The sequence below is a fragment of the Pan troglodytes genome, chromosome 3, assembly GCF_028858775.2.
Source record: "Pan troglodytes isolate AG18354 chromosome 3, NHGRI_mPanTro3-v2.0_pri, whole genome shotgun sequence".
NCBI lineage: Eukaryota > Metazoa > Chordata > Mammalia > Primates > Hominidae > Pan > Pan troglodytes.
The window spans coordinates 96,253,506-96,275,123 of record NC_072401.2 but is presented as its reverse complement, the minus strand read 5'-3'; the positions used below and the strand labels follow the sequence as shown (position 1 = coordinate 96,275,123).

General features: G+C 36.6%; 1 protein-coding gene across 4 annotated transcripts in view; it reads right to left on the bottom strand.

The window, feature by feature from the left end:
- Positions 1 to 21,618, bottom strand: part of BMPR1B (bone morphogenetic protein receptor type 1B) — a 397,543-nt gene that overhangs the window by 293,188 nt on the left and 82,737 nt on the right. Inside the window, exon 1 of one of the 4 annotated variants that reach the window (XM_054683200.2) lies at positions 8,146 to 8,441. The exons of the other annotated variants lie outside the window; for them this stretch is intronic. The gene's annotated coding sequence lies outside the window, so the exon portion shown is untranslated. Of the gene's footprint in view, positions 1 to 8,145; positions 8,442 to 21,618 lie in introns of those variants that run through there. 4 annotated transcript variants of the gene reach the window in all.

Below are 21,618 nucleotides of genomic sequence, written 5' to 3'. Positions count from 1 at the left end.
TGTGTCTGCGCTGAACATGTACAGACTTTTTTTCCTTGTCATTATTCCCTAAGCAATATAGTGTAACTATTTACATAACATTTACATTGTATTGGGTATTAAAAGTTTTTACCTTAAGCTTGTGCCTCTTTTTCAACTGCAATGACCTCATATCACCAAGTTGAATCCCTAATCTACAGACAAGAAATTCTAAGAAATTATCAACTTACATACAATTTGTTTTTTAATAAGTACTTGGCCCTTATCAAAAGATCTATTCATAAAAAAATACAGAACTATACGGCTTAGAAATAGCAGCTAACAAACACTTCCTTCATATGGAATTCAGGTCACTCTAATATCCAAAATGACTTCCCAATCCTTCCTTGTTCTACCTCCACCTTTCCCTCCTTAAAGAATCTTCTAAATACTATCTTGATGTCAACTTTTTAGTAATTGGAGTTTGGGGTTTTTTTAATCCTAATCTTTATGCTGACATCTCTCTCCTGCTACCATTATCTCCCACCCACCATGAAGACAATCTGAAACGGGACAGGTTAAAATCCATTCTGGGGTTCTGGCACAGACGAAGGGTCTTCTGAAGACTGAATCCCAGTAATTATACTGGTCGAAGCTCAAGCCAGAGACCACTGTTTCTTTACAGTATATATCCCTTGATTTTTCCCACTCAAAACTCTGCTATCTGGAGACATAACCTAACAGACCACTTTTTGTTTTCTTTTGTTTTATAAATAATAGTATATCAGCTAAAATGTATAATAAAGGAACAATTTAAAATTCATCATGTCTATTGGAATCTTCCATTACTTTTAACCCCATTACCAGATACTAGCTACCTGTGTACTGAATGCTGTTCTGACAATCACACATTATTGTGTAGTCATTTAATGAACTGTAACTTCCAACAGGCAAGTATAAAATACCTACTGGCATTAGAAGATGTTGTGCTTATTCAGATACAGTTTTGGGAATGCACCACAGGAGCAACTCTGAAATGTGTAGATGAACCAAAAGATATCTGCCTCTTTCATTTGTATAATTAACACTATTTCTGAAATAAGTTTGAGTCTGGTTCCCATCACATACGATTCAAGTAAATAAAACGCAGCCACATTGCCGCCTAGAACTAAAGAAAAATCATATCATAAAATTGTGTCCACAAGAAAATTCCATTTTAAAATATATTATGTCAAAATGAAACATTAAAGGAAAATACACAACCTAAATTAGAAACCAAATAGCAACTGCAAACTAAATACAGAGGGCTATTTTCTTCACCTTTCACTTTGAACAGCCTGGTAGAAAACAAAATCCTAGCACTGTTATTCACCACTCTGTTGCCAAGAGCAGTGATCACTATCCCACTTTACCTCTGCTGGTGACTACCCTCGACTGATATACTCAAGAACCATTTCCAGGCTGGTGAAATGGCTAGAAGCACTATTTCTATTAAACACAAACTTCCTTTTAACTTTTATTTTAGTTTCAGGGGTACACGTGCAGGTTTGTTCTATAGATAAATTGTGTGTCGTAGGGTTTGGCGTACATTTTATTTCATCACCCAGGTAATAAGCATAGGTAGTTTTTTGACCCTCACACTCCTCCTGCCCTCCACCATCAAGTAGGCCCCGGTGTCTCTTGTTCCCTTCCTTATGTCCATGAGCATTCAATTAAACACAAACCTTTTTTTTGAGACGAGTCTCACTCTTGTTGCCCAGGCTGGAGCGCAGTGGCGCGATCTCCGCTCACTGCAACCTCTGCCTCCAGGTCAAGCGATTCTTCCGCCTCAGCCTCTCAAGTACCTGGGATTACAGGCGCCCACCACCATGCCCAGCTAATTTTTTTTTTTTTTTTTTTTTTTTTGAGACGGAGTCTCGCTCTGTCCCCCAGGCTGGAGTGCAGTGGCGCGATCTCGGCTCACTGCAAGCTCCACCTCCCAGGTTGACGCCATTCTCCTGACTCAGCCTCCTGAGTAGCTGGGACTACAGGTGCCCGCAACCACGCCCGGCTAATTTTTTGTATTTTTAGTAGAGACGGGGTTTCACCGTGTTAGCCAGGATGGTCTCGATCTCCTGACCTCATGATCCACCCGTCTCGGCCTCCCAAAGTGCTGGGATTACAGGCGTGAGCCACCACGCCCGGCCCAGCTAATTTTCTTATATTTTTATTGGAGACGGTGCTTTATCATGTTGGCCAGGCTGGTCTCAAACTCCTGACCTCAGGTGATCCACCTCCTCTGGCCTCCCAAAGTGCTAGGATTACAGGCATGAGCCACCATGCCTGGCCTAAACACAAACCTTTTAAACTGAAATTTTTTCATTAAGAAATATGTTTCCAAAATTTATACTTAAATTTGGGACTGGGTGCAGTGGCTCATGCCTGTAATCCCAGCACTTTGGGAGGTGGAAGCAGGTGGCTCACCTGAGATCAGGAGTTCGAGACTAGCCTGGCCAACATGGTGAAACCCCGCCTCTGCTAAAAATACAAAAAATTAGCCAGGCATGGTGGCGCATGCCTGTAGTGCCAGCTACTCAGGAGGCTGAGGCAGGAGAATCGCTTGAACCTGGGAGATGCGACTGCAGTGAGCCAACACCATGCCACTGTACTCCAGCCTGGGTGACACAGCAAGACTCCATCTCAAAAAAACAAAAAAAAAAAAACAGTAATAATTTGGAATCTCCCAAGTCATTGTGTCTTTTTTTTTTTTTTAAAGGCTTTTCAAAGTCAAGATTAGGTGTTGATTGACAGGTACTGTGTGGCATATAGTAAGCACTATGTACTGTTAGCTGCTACTATTATTATTTCTACTGAAATCTATAGTTTCCTTACAACTAAAGTTAAATAAGCAGTAAATACAAATTATTCACCACCTGAATAAAACTCAGACTTGGGATGGTAATATTTCATTCAAACAAAGTTCAGAGAATACACAATGTAAAACAACCTCTGATTACTTCCATTCTATTAACTAAATGCACAACTGAAACTGAAAATACCATCAATCTACTCTGACCTATATCATCATTTCTAAATTTCTCTTTTGGAAAATGGATTAGCTATAACCATAATTTTAAAATCACCATGTGTTTATTGGGTAATCTCTTTTTTCTCAGTTCTATGATAAAAAATATCATAAAGCCTAATTTCTCTAACCTCAAGAAGTTTGCAATCTAGTTTGGTCATATATGTATACGTTTTGTGTGTTCAGGGACCATGTCTTTGCTCTCACTATAAGAGAAAGATAACATAGGAGGCTTGACCTGGATCTTCACTAATAGTATTTAGGTAGCTGAGCACAGGGTCTGAGCACAGGTATTCTAGAATCTTGCAGAGGATGGATGGAATACACCAAAGGAAGACTCCATTCTTGGCCAAATACAAACATCATACTGAGTCAGAAAATACTCTCTGATGAAACCAGTAATAGCAAATTTTAATCAGCCTTCAAATACTTGACAATGAATGCAGATATGCACCACAAGTTGTCCTAAGTACTTTACATGTATTATCAATTTAATCCTCATAACACCTGTGAGAGGTAAGCAAGTGATATTATTACCCCAATTTTGCACATCAGAAAACTGAGACACAGAGGGATTAAATAACTTACCCTCAGTCACCCAGCTAGCAAGCAGCAGGACTGGGATTTGAAGCCACCTTAGCAGCAGCATCCTTTATCTTAATCACAGCACTATACTACCTCAAGACTGTAACTCTCAAAACCCAGGCAAAAGAGATATACACATACATGAAGGAATACAGAATAAAATGAAAGAAAATGGAATGGGATGGGATCTCGTGAAAGAGAAAGACATATAAAAGCCAACTTTTACATGGACTTTGTCCAAGAACCTCTTGTAGGATGCACTGGCACCAGAAATGCCTACATAAGAAGACTCAGCTCTGCCAAGCTCCAAAACAGGTTTTAACATTATAAAACAGTATTTACTATACTACAGTCTCAATGCTTATTGACAGGGGAAGCAAACTCCTACAAAAACTAAAAAATAAAAGTTTAATATTTATAAATAGACAATCTTAAAAAACGGAATATGCCTGGCTCTTAGAGACCAATAGTTACAAACAGGTTCAATCAAAGTCCATAAATTGAATCCTTCGGCCTCAGTTTTTAAAAATTTTCTTGATGGATATTTAAGCAACCTTATTACATAAAAACTGCTTTTCCAGATGTAGGAATAAAAAATTCAGTAAGAAGCAATCCTTATCATCAAGAAATGTCTTCTGTAAGATTACGTATACATGATTCTGTAACATCTGATGACTATTTTGAAAACAGTATTTACTCAACATCTTACTGATGTTTCTGGATCTCTAAGTGCTTCTAAATACTCGGTTTTTGCTCTTCAACTTTGTAGCATATATCATCCAATTTTCAGACCTACCTAAAGGAGGACCAAAGGTTTTCCCATTAGTGAAAGAATCTCTATATAAAATAAAATAACAGTATCATTAATTTGTTAAATTCTTTCAACTTACAATCCCTCACATCATCTGTAGTAATTCCACCCAGTTTAGGGAAGTGTTAAGGAATAATCTGTGAAGAGAGAATGGGGGCAGAAAATTTTGCTTCTCTTACTCCAGTAGGAGAGTTTCGCTGAGGAAGGAGAATTTCTAATCAAATCGACAAGTTTTAATAAGTCACTGATGAAAATCTCCAAAACAACGCTGATCACAATGCAAATCATTAACTGGGCTCCTGCAGACCCAGGAAAAGGAAGATTTTTTTTAACTGGATAAAATGTAAATATTTTACTTTTGAAATTTTAACCATGCCACCCTTTAGTAATTTATATGCAATTAAGTAATCTCCTCACAGTCTGAGCCAAAATATTACAAAAATATTTTGCTATTTTCATGGATTTCTCAAATATTAAATACTTCATTATCACTGCATAGTAGCTCTTTTTTTTTAAGTCTTGTCACAGAGTATTTTAAGATTCATCATCTTTATGCTACCTGGTTTAAGATCTGGCCACAAAACCGCCACCCTACACTGATCAAAGTCTTCAACAAATCAAAAATGCAGGAGTTGACCATATAAGGATTCCAGTGCTTTCTATCTTTATTCTAAAAATACATATGCACAAGATCTTCTGAAATAATGTCTTAACTAGTAAATTAATGTGGGGATTGGGGGAATACTATATTCCCCTTATACACACTATAGTAAACAAAATAAAACTGGTTTCTTGACTCCACTATTAAAAGCCTCCCTCGTGGGAAGGGTATTGCGTGCTGTAATCTTCAGTTTAAGTCATGAAAAATTAACTTGGATAATTGAAAAGATGGAAAGCGTTTTAAAATTTAAAAGACGGAAGTTTTTTTAAAATCCTGTTAAAAAGTAATTCTTTTTTAAAAAAATTATTAACTAGAACGTGCATTTCTTTCAACTTCACTTTACAACTTACAGTGAATACTACCCATTCTAACATAAAGAGTGGCCTCTTGAAGCTCAGTTCTCTCATCTCCCAATTTAATTGGCTCTAGACAGTCTGATGGGACAACAGTTCAAATTCTTCAAAAAAGGCAAGCATCTAAATCACTTCCAGATCTGCCTCTGATAGTGTAAAAGTCTTGCATTAATAAAATAATTATGGCAATTGTAAATTATGTTGACATGCTTATCTATTAACATAATTGCAAAAACAAAGGTAGTCATCTCTAAAGAAAAAGAGAAAATAGAACAACAATGTAAACAAAAATTCTTTTGGACTTAATCTCATCTGTGAATAATTAGAAGAATTTAAGTGGATTTGGAAGGGGTGGTGAAAGACTGAGGAGATAGGATTACAGTGTCTTTCACTTTGATGTATTAAAAATGAAGTAGAAGTTACAAAGTTTAAACACACATACACATGCACACACCCATACCCTTCAACCATCAACAGCAACTAGCCTACCTGCCCCATTTTTCATTTGATTGGAGTTAATACAAATAACAAGAGTTGTATTCAAACTTTGATTAAAACAAAATGAACAGAAAACAACTATTTTCACTCTTCTTTGACTCAAGATAACTCTTTCCATTTTTTGGTCTATTTGAACTAATTTACAGTTCAGGAGAAACTAACTCATGTATATCACTAAAAATTTGGTCAAAATATCTCTTGCCACATCTTAAAATAAATGCCTAATCCAAAATTCTGTAATAGAAAAAAATTATGGCATGAATTCCATCAGAAGGATGGTTCCATTTTATGTCTTCTAATGACTAAGTTTTATAGCCAAATTTATTTTCTATATTTTTTACTTGCTATATATTTTTATAACAAAAGCATTGCATTTCTATTGAAATTCTTGTTGAGGAAAATTCAGGAGTTACATACAAGCATAAAACAATTCTATTCAGTGATCATTTTAAATTATTTGGTGTATTGGCCAGGCACGGTGGCTCACGCCTGTAATCCCAGCATTTTGGGAGGCTGAAGAGGGCAGATCACGAGGTCAGGAGATCGAGACCATCCTGGCTAACATGGTGAAACCCTGTCTCTACTAAAAATACAAAAAAATAAATTAGCCAGGCGTGGTGGCGGGCACCTGTAGTCCCAGCTACTCGGGAGACTGAGGCAGGAGAATGGCGTGAACCCTGCAGGCAGAGCTTGCAGTGAGCCAAGATCGCGCCACTGCACTCCAGCCTGGGCGACAGAGCGAGACTCCGTCTCAAAAAAATAAAAAAATGAAAATAAAAAGTAAATAATCTGGTGTATTTACTTCCATTTTACATAAACATATGTTTTTCAAAAATATATTTTTGTCATTAACACATTGTTTTCTAAACTGATATTTAAAGAACATTCTGGGAGATATTAGTATCTATTCCACTAAAAAAAGTGTTCTATTGTTTAAAATAGGTTTAAGCAAATTTAACAAATGTCTTTTTGAGGACATCTCAGAGCCTATAATGAGCTAACACTTATTATGCTTTTTCAAGTAATAATAAATGACCTGGGAAGTAAGTCATAATAAATCTGGGTAGCAAGCAGCTTCCCAAATTTATTTCCTACTTAATATATTTATTCTCCTTGTTCATCTGTTAGCTTCTAGCTTGGGAAATGTATAAAGTACATTATATTGGAAGGATATTCTTATAAAAAATTTTTTAAACTAAAATTTTTTAAACCATGATTTTAAGGCCATAAATTATTACATCTAAATATCTTATAGTCCACTAGATTTTTTCCAAATTCTGTTGTCATTTTATATAGATCTTACTATATGTGTGTAACTATTCATTGAAGAGAAAGTGCTAACCTTCTACAGAAAATGGTACAAAACTGCCTAAACGGCTACATATTTCACATAGCACCTTTTCACTGAACTTGTATCAAAAGTATGTTGTCATTTGCTTAAATATTTGTTAATTTGGCACATTTTCTTAAATATTTGTTAATTTATTTTAATTTGCATTTATTTGCAGAAGAGTAAGGCCTTTTTTTCATATTTTATCAGACATTTGCATTTATCTTTCTCAGACTGGATTTTAGTTCTCTCTCCTCCATACTTTTTTATCTCATTCTTTTCATTTCTTGATCCTTCTCTTGAAATCTGAAAGAGTTCCTGAAGCATACTCTTTACTTCAGTTTTTAAAATCATGAATTCTTTCTTGCCCCCTCTGCAGATTTGTGTCCAACCCTGTTTTAGTGTTCCTTGCAATCTTCCCAAACCTTTAGAGAAGCAGTCTGTTCTCCTTAGAGCTCTTTGCTGAAGTTTCATAAATATCATATCTTCTACCTTCTGTTATGCTAAACTGTTTTCTAAGTGTTCTAGTCATTACAAATATTTCAAAACATGTGCTTTCCTCTTGCATCTTCAGGATGATAGGCCCTCACCTGGCATAGTTTTCTAAATTAGGTCCCAAGTTGTTTGCCACCTTTCTACTGCCTTTCTGTAATGATGACGGCATCTACCACGAAACAGTTTGGCCTGCACATTATGCCCTTAGTTGATTATAGACATCCCTTTTCAACGCTATAGCAAGAACGTAGAAAGATATGAAGAGTTAGAAGCCCAGTTCTCAGTGACTGTGATACATTCATTTAAAGCTGGTCTTCTGGACTGCAGCAGGACCTTCTTGTTACATATTGTTAATCAGCAAAAGGAGCACTTGAAAACTAAAATGCCTACCATTGAGTTCTCTGTCCCCACCTTGAGCCCTTTACAGGAGGAAACCCCCTCCTTTCAGGATGCAGTAGTCAGCTGCTCCCCCTCTCCCAGTTTCTTGCTGTTTTCTGTGACTTACGCTGCTAGCTGGCTGGAGAAAGACATAAGAAGAGAATGGAGACATATGGAACAGGAGGTCAGGAGGCGGCATGAGTGATGGTAATGCTACAGCATCCTCAGAAAAATGGCACCCCTGCAGCAGATGGAGGGCTGCCCAGTTTCTAGCTGTTAAAAGATCATGGGTCTCTGAGCAAGCAGCAGATGTTATCAAAAACAACAACAACAAAAACTACCTCTACATTTCTTACTTTGGATAGCTGGGTTTTCTTTTTCATGAGACAATCTGTTTTTTACCCCAGGCCAGCTCCTTATAGGTGAAAGAAATGCATCAAAATTTCTAGCAATTGTCAGTCTTTTTTGTTGTTGTTTTCACCCTGGGCCTTCACTGGTCTTTTAGCAGAAAACTGGAAGAGGCTCTGTTAACAACTGCAAAGTTATTCGAAGTTTTATTTTATTTTCATTTGACAAATACTAACTGTACACATTTATGGGGCACACAGTGATGTTTCAATAAATTATTGAGAATTAAATAATCAATTCAGACCTCTCTAAAATTTAAATGTAAGTTAAAATCTGATTATTTCACTTCCAAGCACAAGAACTAATTTGATTAACTCAAATAACTTTATTTTAAATAAATTTATTAATGCTGAAAAGAAGAATACACAGGAGACTAGAAGGCACTGTTTATCTAGAAGTCACAAATATCGCCAGTGGCAGCAATGCACATTCCTTTTCTTCAGTGGTAACTGGAACCAGAAGACTTAGAAACAGGCTTTCCCTTTAGTTGAAGTTGAAGGTGATTAACAAAAAATAAGCACCATCCTCTGTCTTCAGAGTTTTAATTATCCCGTATTTTTGTTACGTACATGTTATGTTATTTTAAAAGAGATGGGAAGAGCTTTTCTGAAGGTCTATGTTAGACACATTTTCATAGTGATGAAAAACATCTGAAAAGAGTCATCGGCACAACAGTGCAATCTAGAGCAAATGCTGTAGAGTCCGAGAAACCTGAGTTTAAGTCCAGTCTCTACTATTTAATAGCTGTGTGACCTTGAGCAAGATAATTAACCTCTCTATGGCTCTGATTTCTCTTCTATCAAATGAAGATAGTAATAATGCTTGCTTCATCAGATGGTTATGAGACTTAAAATGAGAGAGAAGGCAAGTAACATAATAACTGTTAGATAAGTGCTCTATAAATGTTTGGTGTTCTTATCCCCCCACATATTATAAAATAAAATAATCTCAATATGAACCAGAATTCCTTTAAAGAAGGATCCTTTAAAGAAGACTAAAGGATCTTTTTAATAATCATCCACAGTGGTTTGTTAGAACTGATAATTTGTTTACAATTTTTTTGCACCTAGATTATTATGGTTGGTGCCATCCAATATATGTTAGGCATATTCTGGAATAAAAGAATGTGAATCCTTTGTCCTTATTGATTATATTTCAGTATAAGAGATGATAATTGAATAGACTACAAAGAAGGAAAAAAGAAAAATACTGATGCTTTAGAAAATAGCCCTCAAGTTTAAAAGCTTACTACCCTAGAGCAGAGGTTCTCAAGGGGATCACGTAAAGAGTAGCTTTTTGGAAAATAAGTTATCGCATTTTTGGCTTGCACAATGACTAGGGAGCATGTCTTTCTTTTCATGGGCCAAGAATAGGCTTGCTAGGTTTCCTGCAATACAGGAGACTGTCCCAAACGAACAGTTTTCATGGGTCCCTCAAGACTCTTGAATGAATGGCTGGACTCATGAGAGTGAAAAATATGTTTAATTATCTCAGTCTAGAATCTTACTGCATTTTACATATAAATGCATAGTATTTATCAAAGATTTTAAATACATACTGAATTCCAAGAAGGCAACAACTACGTAAATCGAGAGATTTGTGTTGTTCAGAGCCTTGTCACCGTTATCAAAAACTTGCATCCACAATCTCAATATCCCTTGTTGTTTCTGAGTCACTGATACAACAAAACTTTTTCAGCCTTCATTTGTAAATATGCTGTTCATAGTGATGCTACATATAAGTACAAGAATCTATCTACTTCATTATTCTTATTATAGTCATGTCCACATATTTCCATATTCAAATTCATTATTTTTCAAAATGCACTTCTTAAATGTTTTTATAAAATTATTTTCATATAATTTCTCCTTTATATTAGGGTACAATTACAGTAGAGCATCATGTCCATTTTTTATCATTTCAGGATACGAAAGGACTTATTCAATAGATGAGGCATCTTGGGGCTTGCTAGAAGGAATAGAGAGCTTCACAGTAGTCCTCAAATATATGAAGATAGCCCAGGGGAAATGCAAATAATTCAAACAGTTACTTTCCTTCAACTACAGATTGAACAGGAAATAAGTTTAATTTGCAATAAGAGGAATGTAGGTTAAGTACTCTGATCACCATCCTGAAGAAAAAGGCTGTAAAATCACTGGAATGACTGAGAAATTTCTGATCAACATTTCTAAGCCATTTAGGAATAAGATAAGTAAAGTTTTCTTAAAAATCAAACTGGACTGAAAATTGGAGCGATTCTATAATTATTCATTTGTTTATTTTTAAATTTCCAAATGTTGAATTCATACAGAATTCAATCTTCAGGTTTAGTGCTTTTGCAGTGATTTGGAGAAATGGAGGGTGAGGTGTGAAACACCTTCAGAGAGTGTCTGAAGTCTGATGGCGGCATGTGCTGCTAGTCTGACCATGACCTCCTCTTCCTTCCCTCCCCCTAAATAAATTTTAAAAAGAAACAAAAATAACACTAGCCTTGAAAACAAAGCTTATTTTGAATATCTCTTAAACCAAAAACAATAAAAGTTACCTTACTTATGAATTCAGTATCATTCATTACATTAAAGATAATACTATCTATAAGATACAGCCTCCATACATATTATCCTCATGGAGAGAATATATTTTATGAACTACCATAAAACCACCTGCATCTTTGATCAAAAATTTTAATTTGGGATAAAAAGTAGTTCAATCTTTGATATTCACTGTAAAGTAAAATTCACTTAAGTGGTTTGTATTCTTAGCTTTACAATTGGACACAGTATTTCAATAAATTAAAATCTCTAGAGGTAGCAATCACACATAAAGGTCAAGCTTCAAACTGACATGAGTCTTTCCCAAAGAAACTTTTCATTTTTACTTCATGAACTCCACGCTATGAAAAATTTAGTAAATAAACGAGTTGCTTTTTTAAGTAATAAACATTTGCTCATTTTTAATAAACACATACAATTTTGAATTAGTACTCTGACCAAGATAACGTAATCAGTGATACCAATCTGGGTTTGCAGGTCCCCGGAGTCTGGAAACTCCAGGCTGGGACCACGAATCCACAATATATTAGGTTCTAAGAACATAAAATATGGCTATTAAGAGCAAACCAATTTTTCACAAAAAGACTTTCAATTTTAAACCACCTAATATTTCTTTGTCTAAATCCCAGAATTTTTCTTGTAGCTGGAATTCCACACATGGTCTCCATATCCCCCAAAGAAATGTTCTTTCCAGATGAGTTCCTAAGAACAGAAATATGTTTCTTCGAAGTCAGCAAGCTATTTATAAAAACTACAGTAGCTCCCAAGGGAAGATCAATTGGCAAGTATAAAATTACTTTATATATAGTCTAGTAGTTGCTCTGGCTTTTTTTTAAGGAGGAGAAATAAGACAGTGATATCAAAAGATAAGTTACATGGAATGCAATAATTTTAATGTGGGTGCTTGCCATTACAAGAAGAAAATGCTACTGATTAATTTTCATGACCCTGTAAAACAGCTAAATCCCATAATGAATGGGCAAGGACATAAATGTAAGAAAACCAATAATGTACTTTTGTTACCATGACAACCATTTGGAACTAGAAAAAGCAACATCTTAATTGTAAAAGTATCATATTTTAGTAATATTAAAATATAGCTTATCAATTTAGATTCTTTAATCTATAAATGACTGGTTAATTATATGCTAAAATTTCTATCATTCCTCAAAATTAGACATAGTAATGTCCATATGTGTGTTTAAATAACTATCTATGCAGTTTAAATAACTTTTCTTCCAAATATTCACTTAAAACCACAGATTATATTCAAAATGTTGTTTAATGGATATGGCCTGTACACATCTAAGAAGAATGGAGGCTGGCCATAAAGAACCAAGAGAGCCATGCTAGTGTATGCCAGCTGAATACTGTACCTCCTTACACCTAATCCACTTGTAGTAACTACACTCATTTTGTATTTGTAAGAAATAATAACTGCAATGAATACAAACAGGTAAGGGAAAATGTGTTTGCCTTTAGCACAAGTTACCTGAATAATCTCTTATCTTTCACCATCTTTATTTCCAATCTACACAATGTAAGAGCAGTGGATTACATTCATGCAACAAACACTTACTGATAACACACTATGAGCCTACATTATGCCAGGCACTGAGTGTACGAAGATGTACAGGACAAACAAGGTCTTCATACTCGTAGAGTTTACAGACAGGTTTAAATCTAGTTGGAAAGAAAAAAAATTTGTGTATATGTATGCTTGTGGTTCCTTATTTTATTTGCAGTGTTTACTATCTGCCAAGCACTAACCTATATGCTTTATAATGATCTCAACTGACTCCTTTATGTTTGCATAAATATATAAATATAAAATTTCAAGTGATCATTCAATAAAGAACAGAAAATAATAAATATTATAAGATAAAATATGATTAATAGCTGTATAAATTAGAGGTATGTGTTCAAAGAATATCAGTTACTGGACTATGAGGAAAGTAAATAATTTTTTAAATTATTATAGACTAAAAGTAAATTCATATCAAGGATAAAAACATGTTCTAATGCTAATAGCCAACATTTCTCCAAAACTAACTTCTTGGAAGTTAGGAATAGGTCACTGAATCCTATCCTTTTACTCTAAGATACATGTGTCTACTTAGTATCTACTGCAAAATTCAAATCAGAACTATATTTCTTAACATGTCACTTAAATAGAGATTAACTATATTTTTAATTCCAAAGTCCAGCAAGTTATAACTCACTCAAAATTATTTCTGTCACTAGACTTTCATAGAAACCAATGAACTGGTTTGACAAAGAGTCACTCTCAGTTTTCCTATCAAAATTACTTACATTTGGAAATCCAGCATACCCCTCTACGAGGACGGTAACTTTCTTGGTCTGACTGATGGAATTTGCAGACTCTACTGTGTTTACCAAAGGGGCTTGCATGATGCTAAATAATTCTTATAAGCATTTTCCCCTTTCCAGTAGGAAGACATTTGTAACATTCTCTAATTTGGAAGAAAAAAAAAAACCTGAGAATTCCCAGTGGAAATAGAAGTATCTGTTTATTTATCTAATAAACGTTTAGTGATTACCTTCTACAAGTAGTAAACATTTACAGGGCACATGCCAGTCATTGCACTAGCCACAGCCACACAAGTAAGTCTATTTATTGCCCTCATGGGAAATGGAAGAAAGAACATAAATGCAAGCATATTCCAAGAAGAAACGAAAAGAACCCATGGAGAGAGAGAGATTTAAGATACAAGAACAATCTGGGATATCTGTTTGGAGTAAGTTTCGAAGAAAATGGGGCTGGTGAGGAGGGCATAGGAGGCTAGACCACAGGTAGTAGGATCCAGCCTTGGACAAGAGCGGTACACTCAGAGGTACCACTGAGGCAGGGGTCATTAACCTGAAGACCACAGATGCCCAAAAGATTCATGCACAGGATGAAGGATAGAAATTCAATGGGAAAAAGATTTTCTATTTTTATGAACTTTTAACTAAGATCTAGCATTTCTTTATGAACATAGGCAACAAATCACAGTACGATTACCAATACCTGTGACCTTGCCACTGGTAGAAATCACAAACATTTTCACACCATATCTCAGCTGTTACAGATATCTTGAAAGATTGTTTACATTACTACTTTGAAAATAAGGCAGTCACGCTACCTGCCACTAGAGTTTGTTTCACACATCATAAAGACACATGCATTATAGCACAATTGTGCTTTTTATATTTTTGAAAACTGTATTCTATTCATTAATTTCCTTTGCAATGCTATACATTTTTTTTTCATTTAAAAATTACCTTGAAGAGGCAGTCCTAGGTTTCCCTAGACTGCCAAAGGGATCCATGGCACAAAAAAGGAAGAGCCCCTGCTCTAAAGCATGAGGGAAAGGATTAAAAAAATAAAGTCAGGAAGGATTATGTTGTAATCTCCCTCCATTGTCTCAACTCTTTAGTCAAAGCCCACTGCACACAAGAGCCCCATGTCCATGGTGCTGTGGGAGGCTGAAGGAATGGCATCAACAAGAACTGGGAGGAAGGGAAAAAAGCAAGTCTGAGGCAATCCTGTAAGCACTGTAGGTTTCTAATAAAGGGTTGGAACAAATGGAGAGAGAATACAGTAGATCCTAGCACAGGCAACAGCTGGTCTATGAAAATCACTGAGCACTAGCCTTGCACTTGGTTTCTAAGCGCACCTTCTCTCCTAACCCTTCCTTACTTCTTGTTCCCACAGAAACTAAAACACACACACACACACGCACACACACACACACACACCAAAAAACCCCTCCTACCTTATTATGCCTATCACATCTAATTACCAACCTGCATCTGTGGCCAGATGCACTCTCTGCTTTCCCCCTAACTGGATAAACAGGCTGTGTACCTACCTGAGCCCATCCCCATGTCCCTGTTTTTGCATGAGATCCCATCTTCTCTGGCCAACTCAAGCACAGCACTACAGCAGTTTCCCCTTCTCTCTTTTCTCTCTCTACTAGATCATTCCCATGATGTATTTACTTTCATTTTAAAAAACAAAATCAAAAACAACAACAAAGAAAACTCTCTTGACCTCATTTCCTATTCCAGCTGCCACTCATTTCTCAGCTCCCTTTTTCCTCAAGAGAACGGTCTAAATCTGCTGCCTATACTTCGTTTCCCCGCCTTGACCTCTACTGAAACCAACCCAATCAGGCGTCCCTCAACACTCCAACTTGCTTTCGTCAAGGGCACCCGTTGACTCTCCAAGTTGCTAAACTTTAAACAGGACTTAACTGAGGTTATCAATTCCTTCTCTTTCAAATACTTTCATCACATGGCTGCCAGGACACATATGCACTCCTCATTTCCCTACACCTTGCTTTTTCTCATTCTCCTTTGCTCATTTATTACCCCAACTTCCAAACCTTGGAGTGCTCTGGGCTCAGTCCTCATACTGCTTTCTATCTACATTCACTCCCTACATGGTCTTGTACCACTTAGTGGCTTTAGGTAAAACCTATATACTAACAAAACTCAAACTTTTATCTGGAGCCAGCCTGAACTCCAGCCTTGCATATCCATTTTAATTGACATCTCAGTGTATCTAAAAATGAATTTCTGGCTTCACCCATGTCTTCACCTCTCAGTCCCTCTCAGCCTTATGAATGGGAACTCCATCATGTCATCTGGAAAAATCCTTGGAATTGTTCTCGATGCCTCCCTCTCATTTATCTACTACATCTAAATAAAATCCTTTCTATTTGTCCTTTAAATACACCCTGAATTTTACCTTTTCTCATCAGCTCCACCCCTGCCACTCTGGCCCACCTGGAACCGCTTCAGTAGCCTCTAGCAGGTCTCTCACTCCCACCCTTTGTCCTAACATTCCTATCCATGCAGCAGCCAGAATCATCAATGATAGTTCATATTATCCATTTGATCAAAACATTCCAATGACTTTCCATGTCACTAAAAATAAAAACTAAGGTCCTTAAGACTGTCTATGAGACCAATCATGATCTTGGTGCCTGTTACCTCTCTGATCTCCCTCTTACTAGTTTCCTCTTAGATCGTTCCACTCCAAGTATGCTGGCCTCGTTGCTGGTCTTCAAGCACATTGGGCACATTGCTGCCTTGGGTCATCTGCACTTGCTGTTCACCAGGATTGTCTTCCCCCAATATAAAATGAATTGTACGTCACTCCTAATCCATGAAAGTCAAAGCAGTGATTAATTCCTCAAAATAACCATTTATCCCCCATTTGCAGTTCTGTAAATTGGGCATGTTGGAGGTTTAATGATGAAGAACTATTACATAGAGCAGTTCAATGAATTTTAATTCTCTACAAATGGCTTTCATAGATTGAAAGAGCTTAACTGATATCTAGCTTCTCTTTTCTTCTAATTCCTAATAAAATCCTAAGATTATAATAGGCTAGAATTGCATTTACTTACCAATACTACACCTGTATTAAACTGGATATTTCTTATGCTTACTTCCTTGAATTTTTTTAATTTTTAATTTTTGTAGGCACATATTAGGTGTATACATTTATGGAGTACATGAAATATTTTGATGCAGGCACTCAATACATAATAATCACATCAGGGTAAATGAGGTAACCAATACCTTAAGCATTTATCATTTCTTCGTGTTACAAAAAATCCAATTATACTCTTTTAGTTTTTTTAATGTACAATAAATTATTGTTGGCTGCTATCAAATAGATCTTATTCATTCTGTATATTTTTGTAGCCTTTACCCATCCTTACTTGCCACTCCCAATCCCACCCCACTACCCTTGTCAGCCACTAGTAAACATCATTCTACTCTCTATCTCCACAAGTTCAGTTGTTTAAATTTTAGCTCCTACAAATGAATAAGAACATGCAAAGTTTGTCTTTCTCTGCCTGGCTCATTTCATTTAACATAATGTCCTCCAGTTCCACCTATGTTGCTGCAAATGACACAGTCTCATTGTTTTTTATGGCTGAATAGTACTCCATTGTGTATTTGTACCATATTTTCCTTATCCATTCATCTGGTAATGGACACCTCTGGTTGCTTCCAAATCTTGACTATTGTGAACAGTGCTGCAATAAACATGGGAGTGCAAATATCTATTCGATACACTGATTTCCTTTCTTTTGGGTAAATACCTAGCAGTGGAATGGCTGGATCATATGGTAGTCCTGTTTTTACTTTTGTCAGGAATCTTCACACTGTTTTCCATAGTGGCTGTGCTAATTTACACATACACGAACAATGTACAAGGATTCCCATATCTCTACATCCTCAACAGCATTTGTTACTGCCTGTTTTTTGGATAAAAGCCATTTTAACTGGAGTGAGATTATTTCTCATTGTAGTTTTAATTTGCATTGCTCTGTTGATCAGTGATGTCTAGCACCTTTTTATATACCTGTTTGCCATTTGTATGTCTTTTGAGAAATGTTTCTTCAGATTTTCTGCCCATTTTGATCAGATTTTTTCCCATTCAATGTTTGAGCCCCTTATATTTTCTGGTTATTTATTCCTTGTCAGATGGGTAGTTACAAGTATTTTCTCCCATTCTGTGGTTTGTCTCTTCACTTTGTTGACTTTCTTTTACCGTACAGAAGCTTCGTAACTTGATATAATGCCATTTGTCCATTTTTGCTTTGGTTGCCTGTGCCTGTGGAGTATTACTCAAGAAATTTTTGCCTAGTCCTATGTCCTAGAGAGTTTCCCCAACGTTTTTTTTGAGTAGTTTCACAGTTTGGGGTGTCAGATTTGTCTTTAATCTATTTTGATTTGATGTTTGTATACTGTATTAGGGTTCTCTAGAAGGACAGAACTAATGGAATGGATATATAGATATAGATATATAGATATATAGATACATATATACATATAAAGGGGAGTTCATTAAGTATTAACTCACATGATGACAAGGTCCCACAATAGGTTGTCTGCAGGCTGAGGAGAAGGAGAGCCAGTCTGAGTCCCAAAACTGAAGAACTCCGAGTCCGATGTTCAAGGGCAGGAAGCATCCAGCACGGGAGAAAGATACAGGCTGGGAGGCTAGGCCAGTCTCCCTTTTCACATTTTTCTGCCTGCTTACATTCTAGCTGCACTGGCAGTTGATTAGATTGTGCCCACCCAGATTAAGGGTGGGTCTGCCTTTCCCAGCCCATTGACTCAAATGTTAATCTCCTTTAGCAATACCCTCACAGACACACCCAGGATCAATACCTTGTATCCTTCAATCCAATCAAGTTGACACTCAGTATTAACTAACCATCATATATATGATCAGAGATAGGAATCTTGTTTCATTCTTCTGCATAGAGATATCCAGTTTTCCCAGCACCATTTCTTGAAGAGACTGGCTTTTCCCCAATGTGTGTTCTTGGCACCCCTGTCAAAAACGAGTTCACTGTAGATGTATGGATTTACTACTGGGTTCTCTATTCTGTTTGACTGGTAACATGTATCTGTTTTTATGCCAGTGCCATGCTGTTTTGATTACTATAGCTCTGCAGCATAACTTGAAGTCAGGTAATGTGATTCCTCCAGTTTTGTTCTTTTTGCTCAGGATGGTTTTGACTATTCTGTTCCACTGAAATTTTCTAAACACCTTTTAATATACTTGATGAGGTAACAAATATTAACACAGATTACTAGGGAAGAAATAATTCTTCCAAATTCCTTCCCTATATAGGCTGATCCTCTATTATGCCAAAATAATAACACTTTCTGGCTATTTCTTCTTAAAGGATACATATAAATAGACTAGATACTAATATTTTGCTTATACTTAGAATTTCAATTAAAAACTGGTTTTGCAAACTTAAAACAGAAGATATAAATAAGAGATAAAAACTTTAGCTTGTGACTGAAAGAAATAGGTATTTCTTCACAAGTTTTGAAAGTGACCATTCTTAAATTAAGAATTTCCTTGGTTGGCCAGGCATGATGGCTCACGCCTGTAATCCCAGCACTTTGGGAGGCCCAGGCAGAGTGGCTCACAAGGTCAGGAGATCGAGACCATCCTGGCTAACATGGTGAAACCCCGTCTCTACTAAAAATACAAAAAATTAGCCGGGTATGGTGGCGGGCACCTGTAGTCCCAGCTACTCGGGAGTCTGAGGCAAGAGAATGGCGTGAACCCGGGAGGCGGAGCTTGCAGTGAGCCAAGATCGCGCCACTGCACTCCAGCCTGGGCGACAGAGTGAGACTCCATCTTAAAAAAAAAAAAAAAAAAGAATTTCCTTGGTTATTGTCAGTCTCATCTTTTCTAACCTAACCAATTATTCTGAACTGCCTTAAAGTTCAACAACTGCCTGATATTGAACTGAAATTTTTAAAAGTACAAATGTAGTTTTAAAAAGTCCCTTATATAACTTTCTACCCTATTATTTACTCTTTAAATTATATAATTAAAACCTCTATGAAATATTTCATCTATGATATATTTATTTTATAAAATTCTAATCATCATTTTGTGATTTTTTTCATCTTTTAGTGTTGATACTCTATTTTGCTCCCTTCATATCGGATAACAGCAGAGAAATGCTTACAAGAAGCTAAACCAGAAGAACCAGCAGTATTACTAATTTCATTTTTCCTCTTTACTCTCTGGATTTTCCTTGAAGAAGGACCCAGGTGAAAATATTTGGCTGCTAGGGTCTGGCCCACTATTATCTTCTCAGTCACATTCATTAATCTCATCAATTTGCACTCCTGATTAGTGAAAAACATGATTCACTGACAATTATCCAGTGATCAATATGAAATTGATTTGAAATCCAGAGCCACTACTTATTTCTTTTTTCAGCAAGTCTTTCTTTCCCAGAGCAAAATCCGGTGAAACTAAACTGCCTATGGCCCATATTGTATGTGAAACAATCTGGGGCGGGGAGTGGGGCAGCGGGGGAAGTCAGGCAGACATAAAGAAGACAGCAGAGAGCAAGAGACCTGGCCAGTATCCCCTCTCCAGTCTTCTGCTTCAAGCTCCTCTACATAGTACCCATCCCTCTGGCATGGAAATGGGGCAGGTGGGGAATGACTTGGATCCTCCCACACTTTCTCCTAGATAATGTAATCTTGAGCAGAGAAGCTGACCAGAGGTAAGTCATTCACTTGTAGGATCTCTAGACACTCAGGTAAACAGGCAACTGGCTCTAATCCTAAGGCCTCATTGTTTAACTCTTCCTTTGAGCCACTCTGAATCCTCTCAACTAATTCACTTTCCTTAAGATTAGTTTCTGTTTCTTGTATCTGTAACAGAGGGAGCTGGGCACAGAAAGAGCAAGCCACAGAGGAAGAAGAGTCGAACTAGAAGATTCACATACACACACACACACACACACACACACAAAGATGATTCAGAATAGAATGGCTACATTAGTTTCTTTTTTAACCATTTTTTGTGATGAAAACAATTAAGATCAATTCTTTTAGCAAATTTCAAGTATGCAATACATTATTATCAGCTATGCTCCCCATGCTGCACATGAGATCTCTAGAACTTACTCATCTTCTAACTGAAAGCTCGTACCCTTTAACCAACATCTCCCCATTTCCCCCCATACCCCAGCCCCTGGGGACCACCATTCTACTCTTTGTTTCTCTAAACTTAGAAAGGTTATGCTTACATTTCATATGTCTTAGAAGTTTCTGGTTTAGAGCTGCAGCCCCAGGTCATCCTTCATTATTCCTACAAAACTGGAAGTGCACTAGGAAACTGACCAGAGCAGGAGGTGAGTACCCAAAATCAAGGAGGCAAAGGTGAGCTGCACCTCAATGAGAACAGAGGAAACGGCTCGTAAGGCTTTTCACCCCATTATTGCTTATCAAAATAAAAGTAAAATTCATTTACCACACCTCTTTTGAATAGAGCAGTATTTCCAAAACCTTTTAAAGTTTCAAATTTAATTTGTCATTGAATAGACTAAACACATACAATAATAACCAAAAGATCAATCTTGAAACTCAACATCTTGATTAATTAAAATAAAGGTCTCTAAAAATGCAGCACATTATGACCAATATAACAAGAATAAAAGAACTCCAGTTCTATTATGTTATCACTGAAGAATAGAACCATTACCATTCATTTGAAGTTAGACACCTGAAAGGAACCAAGACAGAAGAAACACATCAAAGACCCAGTGAAGCATGACTTCAAAAGGTACAGCACAGATGTGAGCTTCTGGGAAGCAGCCTGCTCCCATGCCAGAGCTCAAACATAGGGCTGGCTGTTCACTTTCAAACCAGGAGAATCTATGAACAGTATCACCACAAATTGTTTTGATAATAAACTTCCACAAATTTACCTGGCAAAGGCTTCCTTTTTATTAATAAAAATAAGTAGGCATCCATACCATGTGTAGTTAAGATCATGGATGTCAGAGTCAGGCTGCCCGGGTTCACCAGCTTGAGTATTTACTAACTATGTGATTTTGGGAAAGTTATTTAATCATGCTGGATCTTGATTTTTTTCAGAGTTAATATAAGTATTAAATGCAATTATATGTTTTAAACATTAAAACAGTGCCTGGCAGAGAGTATGTCC